The sequence below is a fragment of the Arvicanthis niloticus genome, chromosome 30 (assembly GCF_011762505.2).
Source record: "Arvicanthis niloticus isolate mArvNil1 chromosome 30, mArvNil1.pat.X, whole genome shotgun sequence".
Lineage (NCBI taxonomy): Eukaryota > Metazoa > Chordata > Mammalia > Rodentia > Muridae > Arvicanthis > Arvicanthis niloticus.
In genome coordinates, this window is record NC_133438.1 from 6,870,490 (window position 1) to 6,884,749 (window position 14,260).

A 14,260-nucleotide genomic window follows, 5' to 3' on the forward strand; every position below is an offset into this window, starting at 1 on the left:
GCAACTATCTTAGGTGTAGAAGATACCATAGATACTGATCCATCAGTTAATGAAAATGTCAAATGTAAAAAAACTTAATAACCAAAACATCTAAGAAATTGAGACCCCAATAAAAAGAACAAAACTAAGAAAAATAGGTATAGAAGAGGATGAAGATTCCCAGTTCAAAAGGCCAGAAAACATCTTCAACAAAATCGTAGAAGAAAACTTGGCAAACCCAAAAAAAGAGATGCCCATAACTGTACAAGAAGCCTACAGTACATTAAATAGATTAGACCAGAAAAGAAAATCCTCCCCTCACATAATAACACTAAACACACAGAAAACAGAAAGAATATTAAAAACTGTAAGGGAAAAAGGCCAAATAACATACAAAGGAAAACCAATCAGAATTATACCAGAATTCTCAACAGAAACTCTAAAAGTCAGAAGATCCTGGACAGATGTCATCCAGACCCTAAGAGAACATAAATGTCAGGCCAGGATAATGCACCCAGCAAAATGTTCAATCATCATCAATGAAGAAACCAAGATATTCTATGACAAAACTAAATTTAAACAATAGTTTTCTACTAATCCAGCCCTACAGAGATTAATAGAAGAAAACCTCCAAAACAAAGAAGGAAACTACATCCAAAAAACACAAGAAATTAATGAGCTCACAACAAAACCAATACAAAAAGTAAATAACAGTCACATAATACCACCTCCAACAACAAAAAACAGGAACTAACAAGAATAGGTCATTAATAGTCTTCAACATCAATAGACTCAAATCCCCAATAAAAACAGTCTAACAGACTAGATATGTAAAAAGGGGTCAGTCATTCTGCTGCATACAAACCTCAGCAACAAAGATGGACCCGGATGTCCTTCAATGGAAGAATGGATACAGAAAATGTGGTACATTTACACAATAAAGTATTACACAGCTATTAAAAATGATAAATTTGAGAAATTCTTAGGCAAATGGATGGAAATAGAAAATATCATCCTGAGTGAAGTAACCCAATCACAAAAGAACACACATAGTATTTACTCACTGATAAGTAGATATTAGCCCAAAAGCTCACAGTACACAAGATAAAATTCACAGACCACATGAAGCTCATGAAGAAGGAAGACCAAAGTGTGGGTGCTTCAGTCCTTCATAGAAGGAGTAACAAAATACTCAAGGGAGCCAATATGGAGAAAAAGTGTGGGACAAAAACTGAAGGAGGGGTCGTCTGGAGACTGTTCCACCTGGGTGTCCATCCTGTGTTCAGTCACCAAAGGTAGGCGCTGATGTGGCTATCAGAAAGTGCATGCTCACAGGAGCCTCATATAACTATCTTCTTAGAGGTCTGCGAGAGCCTGAAATATACAGAGGCAGATGCTCACAGCTAACCATTGAACTGATCATGAGGTTCCCAGTGGAGGAGTTGGAGAGAAGACTGAAGGAGCTGAAAGGGTTTGCAGCCCCATGGGGACAGCAACAATACAAACCAACCAGAGCTCCCAGGGTCAAAACCACCAGCCTAGAAGCACATAAGTAGGGACCCATGGCTTGAGCTGTATATGTAGTGGAGGATGGCCTTGTTGAACATAGGTAGGAGAGATCTTTGTTCCAGTGAAGGTTGGATGCCCCAGTGTGGGGGGATTCATGAGCAGGGAGATGGGAGTGGGTGGGTGGGTGGGGGCACGTCCTCATAGAAGCAGGAGGACAGGGGATAGGATAAAAGGTTCCTGGAGGGGATGGGGAAAGGGGATAACATCTGAAATGTAAATAAAATATGCAATAAAAAAGAAATTAGACTCAAAAAAACCGAATAACCCAATTTAAAAATGGGGTACAGAGCTAAACAGAATTCTCAAGGGAAGAATTTGAAACAGCTGAGAAACACTTAAATACAAATGTTCAATATCCTTATGTGGAGAAAGAGGAACACTCCTTCACTGCTAGTGGGATTTTAAACTGGCAAAACCACTCTGGAAATAAACCTGAAGATTCTTCAGAAAATTGGAAATAGATCAACATAAAGAACCAGCTATACCACTCTTGGGCAAATACCCAAAAATTGCCCCACCATACCAAAGGTCAAGTGCTCCACTATGTTCAGCAGCCTTGTCTGGAATACTCAGAAGCTTGAAGCAGATGTTCCTCAACTGAAGAACAGATACAGAAAATGTGGTTCATTTACACAATGGAATACTATTCAGCTATTAAGAAAAACGACATCCTGAGTTCTGCAAGCAAATGGATGGAACTAAAAAATAATCATCCTGAGTGAGGTAATTTAGACCCAAAAGGACATGCATGATACATACTCACTAATAAGTAGATATTAGCCAAAAAATACAGAATACCTAGAATACAATCCACAGAACTCAAGATGATTAACAAGCCAAGGGCCCAAGTGAGGATGCTTCAGTCCCACTTGGGGTGGGGGGAAGAAGAAAACAATCATGGAAGGCAGAGGAAGGGAGGGACCTGGGTGGAAGAGGGGAGTGGGGAAGGGGAACAAGATCAAGTATGGTGGGGAAAGACAGGAGAGAAGCCCTGATGTTCAGCAGAATGGATGGAATTATCCAATCTTGGGTGGATGGAGGTGGAAGGACCTTCTAGAAATTACCAGAGACATAAGAGATGAAAGACTCTCAGGACTCAAAGGGAGGGAGCTTAGAGAAATGCACAACAATGCACAGAAGAAACTTATAGAGTCCACCTCCAGTAGAAAGCCAGACATCAAGTAGAGGAATGGAGTTGGCATCCCACTGTCAAAAATTCTGACCCATAATTGTTCCTGTCTAAAAGAACTGGAGGGACAAACATGGAGAAGAGACTGAGGAAAAGGAGGTTCAGTGACCAGCCCAATTTGGAATCCATCTCAAAGGGAGGCTCTAAGGCTGACATTATTACTGATGCTATGGTGTGCTTACAGATAGGAGCCTAGCATGACTGTTCCCCTAGAGGCCCAAAAACAAGTTGACTGAGACAGACACAGATACTTATATCCAACCATTTGTTTCTTTGAGTTTGTTTGCATACTAGATTACATTAATGGATTGTCATATATTGAACCATCCCTGTATTCCTGAGAAGAAGCCTAGTTGATCATGGTAAACGATGGTTTGGGTGTGTTCTTGGATTCAGATTGCCAGGATTTTTTTAAAAAATTGGTTATTTTATATATTTGCATTTCAAATGTTGTCCCCTTCCCAGTCTCCCCTCCACAAAACCCCCATCCCATCTCCCCTCCTCTTTGACTCTCTGAGGGTGCTCCTCCTCTCACCCACCCACTCCTTCCACACCCCTCTAACATCCCTCTATGCTGAGACATCAGGCCTTTGCAGGACCCTAACTCTTCCAGTGGAGTCACAGGGTTCAGTCCAATGAGTTATCTGCATATGTATTAGTCAGGTGCTGGCAGAGCCTCTCAGAGGAAAGCTATACCAGGCTCCTCTCAGCAAATACTTCTTAGCATCCACAATAATGTCAGGCTTTGGTGTCTGCAGTTCGGATGGATCCCTAGGTGGGGCAGTCTCTGGTTGGCCTTTGCTTCAATTTCTGCTCCATTTTATGTCCCTACATTTCTTTTAGACAGGAACAATTCTGGGTTAAAAATTTTGAGGTGAGTGGGTGACCACTACCATCCCTCAACTCGGGGCTAGGTATGACTACTAGAGGTAGTCTCTACAGGTTTTATTTCCCTTTGGTTGGGTATTTCAGCTAATATCATCTTCAATGGGTCCTGGGAGCCTCTTGCTTCCCTGACATCTGGGGCTGTCTAGTGGGTTTGCCAGAATTTTATTCAGTATTTTTTCATCCATACTCAAATGTGAGATTGGTCTGAAGTTCTCTTTCTTTGTTGAGTCTTTGTGGGGTTTAGGTATCAGAGTAACTGTGGCTTCATAGAATGAATTAAGGATTGTTCCATCTGTTTCTACTATAGGGAATAGTTTGAGGAATGTTGATATTAGCTCTTCTTTGAAGATCTGGTAGAATTTTATAGTAATGCCATCTGGTCCTGGGCTTCTTTTTCTTTTTTCTTTTTTCTTTTTTCTTTTTTCTTTTCTTTTTTTTTTCTTTTTCTTTTTTTGGTTGTGAGGTCTTAATGATTTCTATTTCCTTGGGAGATATGGGGCAGTTTAGATAGTTTATCTGCTCTTGATTTAACTTTGGTATGAAGTATCTCTCTAAAAAGTCATCCTTTCCATCTAGATCTTCCAGTTTTGTTGAGTAAATGCTTTTGTAGTTAGATCTGAATTTTTAAAAAAATTTCCTCCATGTGATTCTTTGTTTATATGCTCAGTCCAGAGACTCGCACTATTAGAGGTGGGTCCCTACAGATGGAACTAGAAAATATAATCCTGAGTGAGATAACCCAGTCACAAGAGAACACACAGGGCATGCCCTCACTGAAACTCCAATATTAGCCCAGAAGCTTGGAATAACCAATACACAATTCACAGACCTAATGAAGCTCAAGAAGACCAAAGCCAGGCAGTGGCAGCGCAAACTTTTAATCTCAGCACTTGGGAGGCATCAGCAGGCAGGTTTCTGAGTTCGAGGATAGCCTGGTCTACAGAGTGAGTTCCAGGACAGCCAGAACTACACAGAGTAACCCTGTCTCAAAAAACCAGAAGAAGAAGGAGAAGGAGGGTGAGGGGAGGGGGGAGGGGAATGGGAGGGGAGGGGGAGGGGGAGGGGGGAGGGGGGGAGGGGGAGTTGGGAGGGGAAGGGGGGAGGAGGAAGGGGAGGGTGAAAGGAAAGAAGGAAGGAAGGAAGGAAGGAAGGAAGGAAGGAAGGAAGGAAGGAAGGAAAGAAGACCAAAATGTGGGTGCTTCAGTTTCTCTTAGAAGAGGGAACAAGATACAAAGAGCAAATGCAAAGACAAAGTTTGGAGCAGAGACTGAAGGAAAGGCCATCCAGAGACTGCATCACCTGGAGATCCAGACATCAACCACAGACACTATTGCAGATGCCAAGATGTGCATGCTGGAAGGAGTCTAATATATCTGTCTCCTGAGAGGCTCTGCCAGAGCCTGACAAATACAAAGACAGATGCTTACAGTCAACCATCAAACTGAGCACAGGTCCCCAGTTGAGAAGTTAGAGAAAAAAACTGAAGGAGCTGAAGGGGTTTGCAACCCCATAGGAAGAACAACAATATCGACAAACCAGAACCCTAAAGCTTCCAGGCTTTTTTAATGGTCAAGTTAAAATTACTTTTGTTCCTTTTACAGTATTTAATGTAAGTGTATTGATTGTACACTTTCTAATTGTGTTAGTGTGTTGAAACCTGGGATGTCTGTTGTGGGGTCTATCAACCAGCTTTTGTTTTATTGCCCTGAGTATTACAGGACCTTGGTATTCTGAAAAAAAAAGCTTGCAAGTACTGGAAGAAGTGAGTCAAGCTTTTAAACAGAAGCAAGAGGGGAGAGGGCTTGATTATTGCTCATATAATAGCTCTAATTACATTAACTGCTAGCAACACTGCTTCTGCAATTGCTTTGACAAAAGAAGTTAAGACAACTACTTTTGTTAGTCATTTAACAAAAAAAATGTTACTAGTGTGTTGAATATACTAGAGGATTTAGATAGGCATTTGGAACATTGGGTTGATGCTCTTTATCCTTTTCAATTATTGGAAGGAGGTTCAGAGTTCAAGAGTAAGGAGCCATCTCAAGTGTTGTGCCAAATATCAATGGATTTGTGTTACTTATAAAATTTATAATGATAAACATTATAATTGTGAAAAAGTTTAAAGACACTTGCAGGGTATTTGGCATAATTTTAACACCTCTCTGAATATTTTAACTTTTCATAGTGACATTATGAATTTAAAGAATGCTGCTCTGCTGAGCTTTGATGCTGAATATACTGCTGATAAAATTATCCATGACCTGAGGTCAGTACTTCTATTTTGGTCAAGCTTCAAGAATGGCATATGTAGCTTGATCATGCTAGCCCGTTTTGCTCTGGGAATACTTTTATTCCTGTCCATCATGTTAAAGCTTGTCTTTAACAGCATCAACTTATTGGCGGCCAGAGTACATGGCTTGAAACTGAAAATGAACCCCCAGACAGAGTTATTAAATTAACAGACTGGCAAGCCAAGAACGGGTAATATTCTGTACAGAGCCTTACCAATCTAAGACATAAATGCATTGCTTTTGATAATACATATTCCAAAACAGGAAAGAAAGGCATTCTTGTCAGAATGACCTAAGACAGGCTCAGTCTTCTTTATGAAATTTAAAAAAGGGTGAAGATGTGGAGAGCTCTTGGGGCTGCTTGGAAAAAATCTGACATTGGCCAAGGACAAGGAAATGGGCTTCAGGCAGGAATCTGACATTAGGCTAGAACAAAGAAGTAATTTCAGGCAGGAATCTAAATCTTAACCTAGAACAAAAAAGTAGGCTTCAAACATGAAAATGACTTTGGGCTAGGACAGGAAAGTTGACTCAGATATTTTGGTCATCCTAATAAGCCCTTAGAAACAGTGATCATGGGAATGATCATGCGACTTTTTATTGTCTTGTGTGTTCTTTGACTATTTGTGTTTATTGTCTTGCTTGTTCCTTCACTATTTGCATCTATTGTATTGCTAGTTCCTCAACCTAGGACTGACCTTAATACTTTGATGTAATTAAAATGGTATGAAAGCAGCTTAGGAAAAAGTAAAAAATAAAAATTAAAAAGAAGAAGAGAGCAGCATTAGTGAGGTAAGATCTTCTGGGAAGTGTTTTCTGAGAGCACAAAGAAGCTGTATTTCAGAGATAGCCAAGGTTGTACCTCATACTGCAGCTATACTTGGTAATGTGTAAGAGTTCCCCAGGTGGTACTGGTTTTAAAGACATGAAGGGGTCATGAAAAGCAGCTGAGGTGTGGCACTGTGAGGGACCATGGATGGCCATAGGTGAAGGTGCAGCCTCAGTTGCAGTTAATGGCCCAGGACTGAAGGGGTCATGCAAGGGAGTTGAGGTTTGGCATCATGAAAAGAGCCTATGAGAGGCTATTGATGAAGCCTAGTTGCAGCACAAATCCCCAGTGTGTTGGAGATGCCAGTACCATGGCATGATCCCCAAGATCAGCAGCAGCAGTGGAGTAGATCAATCTGTGCTTAGAGTGCTACAGAGGGCAGTGCTGCAGAAGTATCACCAGCCCTTTGGAAGAGCCCAAAAGGTCAAATGTAGATCACAGACATTGAAACAAGAAGCTGTAATACTGAAGTTGCCCTGGAGGCCCCAAGATATTCTATATGCCAGAGCCATGGGCTATCTAATGAGGAAAACTGCTAACAGGGAGTAGAACCAGCTCAGGAGAAAGAAGTTTGTGTCAGTCAACAAAGATGAAAAAGGGATTGGAGATATGAAGACCACTTTGACATCCAACATGGAGATGCAGAGTTTGGAGTTTGCCCAGATGGTTTCCTGTCTTGCTTTGGACATTAGAGTTAAGTGATTGAATGAATCTCAGAAGAGACCTTGATATTGACTTTTAATATTGTTGAGACTGCTATAGTCTGTGGAGATTTTGGAAGTTGGACTAAATGTACCTTTGCATTATGCTATGGCTAGATATGGTCCCCATAGTTTCATATGTTTGAACAACACTATTGGAACCAGGGAGTGGAATGTGATGCTTTCTATATACGTGGCCCAGGGAGTGTGCAGCTGGAAGATGGATCTTGTTTTTGCATCAATTCTGTTTGGATGTGTTTTTTATTGGGAAATTGAGTCTGTTTATGTTGAAAAATATGCATGACCAATTACTGTTAATTCCTTGAACTGTGTTGGTTGTGGTAGTGTGTGTGTGTGTGTGTGTGTGTGTGTGTGTGTGTGTGTACCTTCCTCATTTTTGTTTTGCTGGTGTAAAGTTCTTTATTTCCTGTGTTTCCTGGGTATAGGTGACCTCTTTAGCTTGGAGTTTTTTCTCTTTAGTACCTTCTTTAGGACTGGATTTGGGGATAGATAGTGTTGAAATTTGACCTTGATATCAAATATCTTGTTTTCTTCATCTCAAGGGAAATAGCAAATACACGTAAAGAAATGTTCACCATCCTTAGTGAACAGAGAAATTCAAATCAAAACAATGTGGAGATTCCATGTTACACAAGTCAGACTACCTAAGACCAAAAACTCAAGTGTACTCACTAATAAGTGGATATTAGGCAAAAAAGTACAAAATACCCAGAATACAATCCACAAAACTGAAAAAGGTTAACAAGCCAAAGGGCCCAAGTGAAGAAGCCTCAATCCCACTTGAGAGGGAGAAAAAAGATATCATGGGTGTGGGGAGCCAAAAGAAGGCAGCTATCATCCTTACAGCCATCTCTTGCCACATACCCTGACAAGACACTTGTTTTCAACAGTCTACAACAGCTGAGCACACTCTAATAACATCCTGTTTTAGGTACCCAGGATTTTCCCTTGGGTATGTGAGACTTAAAGGTGTGACTTAAAGATGAGACTTAAAGGTGTGACTTAAAGGCATGATTTAAGAAGTGAGACTTAAGAGTGGTGTAAAAATTGAGAGACAGACAGAAGAAAAGACTTGGGATTTTGAGACTTGAGACTTGGGACTAGGAACTTGGAACAAGGGACTAGCGACTTGGAACTTGGAAAGAGAGAAGAGAGACTGGAGGAAAGAGAGACATGAGAATAAATGGGACTGAATCACACTCTGTCTGGTCTCCATTCTTCACGTGCCTTTGCGTCCGCCCTCACTCTCTCTCTCTTGCTGAACCATGACCCGAAGAACCCAGTACAAGCAGTACAAACCAGGACAATTTAGCCCAAAGCTTGGGGCAGTGCAGGCTCTAACATTTTGGCCCCCAAGCATTGGCAGTGTGGGTTCCAACATTTGGCAGCGAGGTCCCCGAACACATGGGAGGGGTGTGGGGAAAAGGAACCTGGATGGGAAAGGAGACAGGGAGGGGAAGAGAGTAACATGATCAGGTATTGGGTGGGAGCAACAGAACTGAAGCCCTGAGGGCCAGCAGAAAGAATGAAAACAGGCAACCTCAGGAGGTAGGAGGTCAGTGAATGCTACAGAAAGTACCAGAGACCAGGAAGGTGAGAGACTCTCAGGACTTGAAGAGAAGGACCTTACATGAAAGGCCCTACAGTGAAGAGAGGAAACTTGTAGAGCTCACCTCAAGTAGAAAGAAAGGGCATCAAGTGAGGGATGGGGTTGCCATCCCACAGTCAAAAACTCTGACCCAGAATTGTTCCTGTCTGAAAGAATTATAGAGACAAAAATGGAGAGGAGCCTGAGGAAAGGGGCATCCAGTGACAGGCCCAAATTGGGATCCTCCAAGGCCTGACACTATTACTAAAGCTGTGGAGTGCTCACAACAAGGGGCCTATCATGACTGCCCTTCAAAAGACCCAACAAGCAGCTGAGTCAGATGCAGATATTTACTCCCAATCCATGGACAGAAGCTGCTGAGACCTGTGGTTGAATTAGAGAAAAGCTGGAAGAAGCTGAGGAGGAGGGTGACCCTATAGAAAGACAGCACTCTCAACTAACCTAGACCTCAGTGATCTCTCAGAAACTGAGCCAACAAACAGGCAGCATACACCAGCTGATATGAAGCCCCCAACACAAATACAGGAGAAGATTGCTAGATCTGGGTTCAGTAAGAGAAGATGCACCTAACCTTCAAGAGACTGGAAAACTCAAAGAAAATGGAGGTCTGGTGAAGTAGTGTTGGAGAGGTGGAGACATGCTCATGGAGACAGAGTGTGTGTTGGGGGTAGGGTGGAGAGAATGTATGGGATTTGAAACAGTCAGATGGTAGACTAAGAGGGGGATAAAGTCTGAACTATAAAAAAATTAAATAAAAAACTCAAGTGATAATGCATGCTGGTGAGAATGTGAAGAAAGGTGAACACTCCGCGATTGTTGGAGGGAGACCAAACATGGACAACCACTTTGGAAATCAATTGGATGGTTTCTCAGAAAATTAGGAATAGGTTTGCATCAAGACTCAGCCTTTCCACACCTGGGCATATACCCAAATAATGCCACACAATATCACGGGGACAGTTACTGATCAGTGCTCACAGCAACTTTATTCATAATAGCCAGGAACTGGAAACAACCTAGACAGACCTCATCTGAAGAATGGATTAAAAAATTTAGAACATCAACACAATGCAATACTATTCAGCTAATGAAAACAGAACCATCACAAATATTGCACACAAATGAATGGAACCTGAGAATACCATTTTGAGTGAAGAAACCCAGAACCAGAAAGACATATATGGTATGTCTTCGGTTACAAGTGGACATTAGCTATGAAGGGCAGAAACCACACTACAATCCACCAGACCCAAAGAAACAAGGTAATAAAGAGGTCTCAAGAGAGGCTGTTTGATTCTCACTCAGAAGGGGAAACTAAATATTCATTAGAGATTGGTAGGAGAAAAGATGAGGAGGGAAATAGGAATGGCAACAAGATGTGGGAAGAGGAAGGTGGGAGAGGGCAGAGAGTGAGAACTGAAATCAGTGAGGGGCATCATGGGAAGGCTGGAAGCCTGTGAAAGTGAAGTATATGGGGAGTCTATGTCGGTCTAGCCAAGCAGAGTCCTTCTCACTATGTGCCCAGAGACTGACATATGTGGGGTGATATCAATGGAAGTCCATGGGCAATGTTGAGAGAAAGCATGACACAATGTCCTAAGGAGTTCATATCCACTAACAAGTTTCATGTCTCTGCCAGCTCTCTGCATCTGACCCATCAGCATCACAGAAGAGTGATGAGAGGCCCTGTGTGCCTATAAGACATGTGAGTTAAGTTCCTCACTTGGATAATCTAACCAGGAGAGGGCAGCACATTTTCCTTTTGAGATTCATTCCTGTGGGGAGAATGGTGAGACTGAGCTCACAGCACTGAATACAAGTCTTACAGGTTCACATGACTGACCCATCACTTATTATCAGGTCAAGAAAAAACAACTGGCCAGAAAAGAGGAGCCACAGCCATGCGACCCATGGGGCATGACAGTTCACAGAGTTCATGAGATGGGGGGTGTGAGAGTTAGGAAAAAATCTGCCCCTTAGAAAGGGATATGAATCTGGGCAGTGGTGGTGCACACCTTTAATCCCAGCACTTGGGAGGCAGAGGCAGGTGGATATCTGAGTTCGAGGCCAGCCTGGTCTACAAAGTGAGTTCCAGGACAGCCAGGGCTGTACAGAGATACCTTATCTCGAAACAAACAAACAAACTAACTAACTAACTAAGAAAAAAAAACAAAAACAAAAACAGAACAAAAACAGAAAAACAGACAGGGATATAAAAAATTGGCATATACTTCGAGTCTGGGATTTATATAGTAAATATACTGATCATTAATGTATTGAAGACAAAATACAGGCATAAACTGTAGTTAATACTGTCCATCACATACTCCATACTCTAGGGAACTTTTGGGGGGTTTTATGGGAAATGGCCTGATATATCCTGGGCTGACTCAAGCTCACTGTGTAACTACCTAAAACTCTAATCCTCTTAACTCCTAGAGGTGGGGAATGAAATCACAGATAGGAGCCACCATATCAGAAATAATAAAAGCCTAATACAAACTAAAGCCAGCATAGGGATGGAAAAATGAGACATCCCACCCTTAGGTTATGAGATATTGGAACCTATGAGTTCCTGGAAAAGAGGGAGTCAGTTTTCATTAAAGGTTTGGTTAATTATGTAAAGATAGCACACACTTTTCTGAATACAAGAAGGAAAGAGCAGATAATTAGATGTCTCTGAAGGGCAATGGAAGTGGAAATAGTTTGAGAAAGAGTTAAATCAAAACCCATGGCTTAACATTTTAAACAACTGATTTCTAAAAATGAGGAAGAAACAGAGATGGTAATCTAGTAAAGCTTGATACCAGACATAAACTTAAATTTCAATGAGATTTGGAGTAATGCATTTGTTACACCAGAAGAAAAATATGACAACCTGGGGATAAAAAATCAGATAATTGGCAAAAGATAATGTTATGAAGATATACTCAGAAATAGAGAGACGGCCCAATGGTTAAGAGCACTGATTGCTCTTGCAGAGGACCTGAGATCAAACTATCTGTTTAGGCACACCCAATACAGTGATTGTAGCAATCATATGAGCGATCACATGCTTGCTTGCTTCTCCAGTTTGTAATGTTGAATAAATGAAACCACTGTATGTATCTACACATACATGTATATATTTTTGCTTGCCAAATTCATTATAATGAGTAAAATCCATTTGCCAGATACTGTTTGGTATCAGTCCCTTTGGATTTACACCCAAATGAGGAACTGGTAAAAGTTTAACACATGATTGACATTGTTTGACAATTTGTCTAGCTTGTTCTCTGGTAATTTTAAACATAACTTTTAAAGTTTTAGAATTAAGGTGATGTAACTCATGAGCCTTTATGACCTGATCCAAATTAGATTTTGTATCTGATAAAGCCACTTCAGTGGTTAAGGCTTGAGGTCCCATTTCTGGGGTTAATATTGTGTGGGTAGCAGAACTGAAGTCTACTCCTGCACTTCCTGGTGTTGCTCGACTAAGTTCAGAGAGGGATTGGTGTTTGTTGGTATGATACTGACTGCTCCATAAGCCTGTTTTGGCTTGCGTCGATTCACTGCCTGGAGCTGGCCCCTGTTCCTGTTTCCCTTATTATTGGAAAGGGTGTTTCCTTGTGCATCTCTTTTGGGCCTACATTCACTAGCCCATGCCTTCCACGTTTGCAATGTGGGCAAAGCCCAGGCTGTTTGCTGGGCTGTCTCTGGCTTGACTCATTTTCTGCCTTGCAATCTCTTGCAAAGTGTCTAGGCTTGCCACATTTAAAATATGCCTTTCTGTCATTACTTGCCAAAAAATCTCTTACTGATTGTCCTTGCATGGCAGCTGCCATAGCTAAGCCCTGTTGGTAAGAGGGACCTATGTCAGAACAGAGTCTGATATACCCCATAAGGTCTATCTTTTTCCTATAAGGTCTAATGGCTGCTTGGCAGGCAGGATTAGCATTTTCATATGCAAGTTGTTTCACATGATCTATACCTGCCTCTGCATTACCAAAAATCCTCCCTGCTGTTGTCATTAATCGATGAACAAAGTCAGAAAATCGCTCATCAGGCCCTTGCCTGACTGTTGTTAAAGATGTACCAGGGTCTCCCTTTATTGGAAGTTTACACCAAGCCTTCATGGTTGCATTTTGAATTTGAGCATATAAACCTGGGTCATATTGCATCTGGTTATCACTAGAAGCAAATTGCCCTTCTCCTACTAAGGCATTAAAGGACCAACCATTGCCTGCCTGAATGTTTCTCCTAGCTGTCTCTTTACAATTCTCATGATACTCTGATTTCCAAATAAGATAGTCTCCACCACTAAGAACTGCTCTCACTAACATATTCCAATCACTAGGACTCAGCCACTCCTCTGCAACAAACTCTAAAATTGCAAGAGTAAAAGGAGCAGTGGCACCATATTGAGATACTGCATTTTTTTAATTCTTTAATAATTTGAAAATTAAACCCTGTATGATGTCTCCAAGCAACCCCTTGAGCATCTCTGGTCTCTGATACAGGAAAAGCCTCAGCATTTCCCTCCTCTGGCTGATCCGTAGCTGAACTAAGGCTAGAGGAGAGGGACTGCCTTTGGACACCGAGTTGAGAAACATGAAAATCCTGGGGATTTTCGCAGTTGGTCTCTTGAGACCTCTTCCCTGTCCTTAATTTCTGTAACTGATTACTTAAGTCCTGATACTCTTTTTCTAACTCTATCAGTTGTTTAAGGGTAGAAATTTTGTCCTGTAACTCCTTTTTGGGATCTACAACCATTGTCTCCATTGGGGGAGCACTTGGAGGTGGAGACACATAGGGCATTTTATCGTCATAAAATTTGACTTCCTCTTCCTCTTGGTCAGCACAATCTGGCTCTGACAAATTGTCATCAACCTTTGGTTGTATTTTGGATTCTAACTTATGCTTCCTTTTATTTTGAAAAAAAAAAAAAGACAGCATTCAAGAACAAAAGCAGAAAATTAACACATGTGAGCAGCAAACAACAAAACCAAAACAGAGAGTTGAATTCAGGCTGACTAATTTCTTGTCCCATTTTCATTACGTTTCTCAAAGCAAACCAAAACAGAGAGTTGGATTCAGGTTGACAAATTTCTTGTCCCATTTTCCTTACTTTTCTGGATGCGGCAGATTCCTGCAACAATCAACAGATCCTTCTTCTGGTAACATCCCTTGCTGGATCTCTCATTC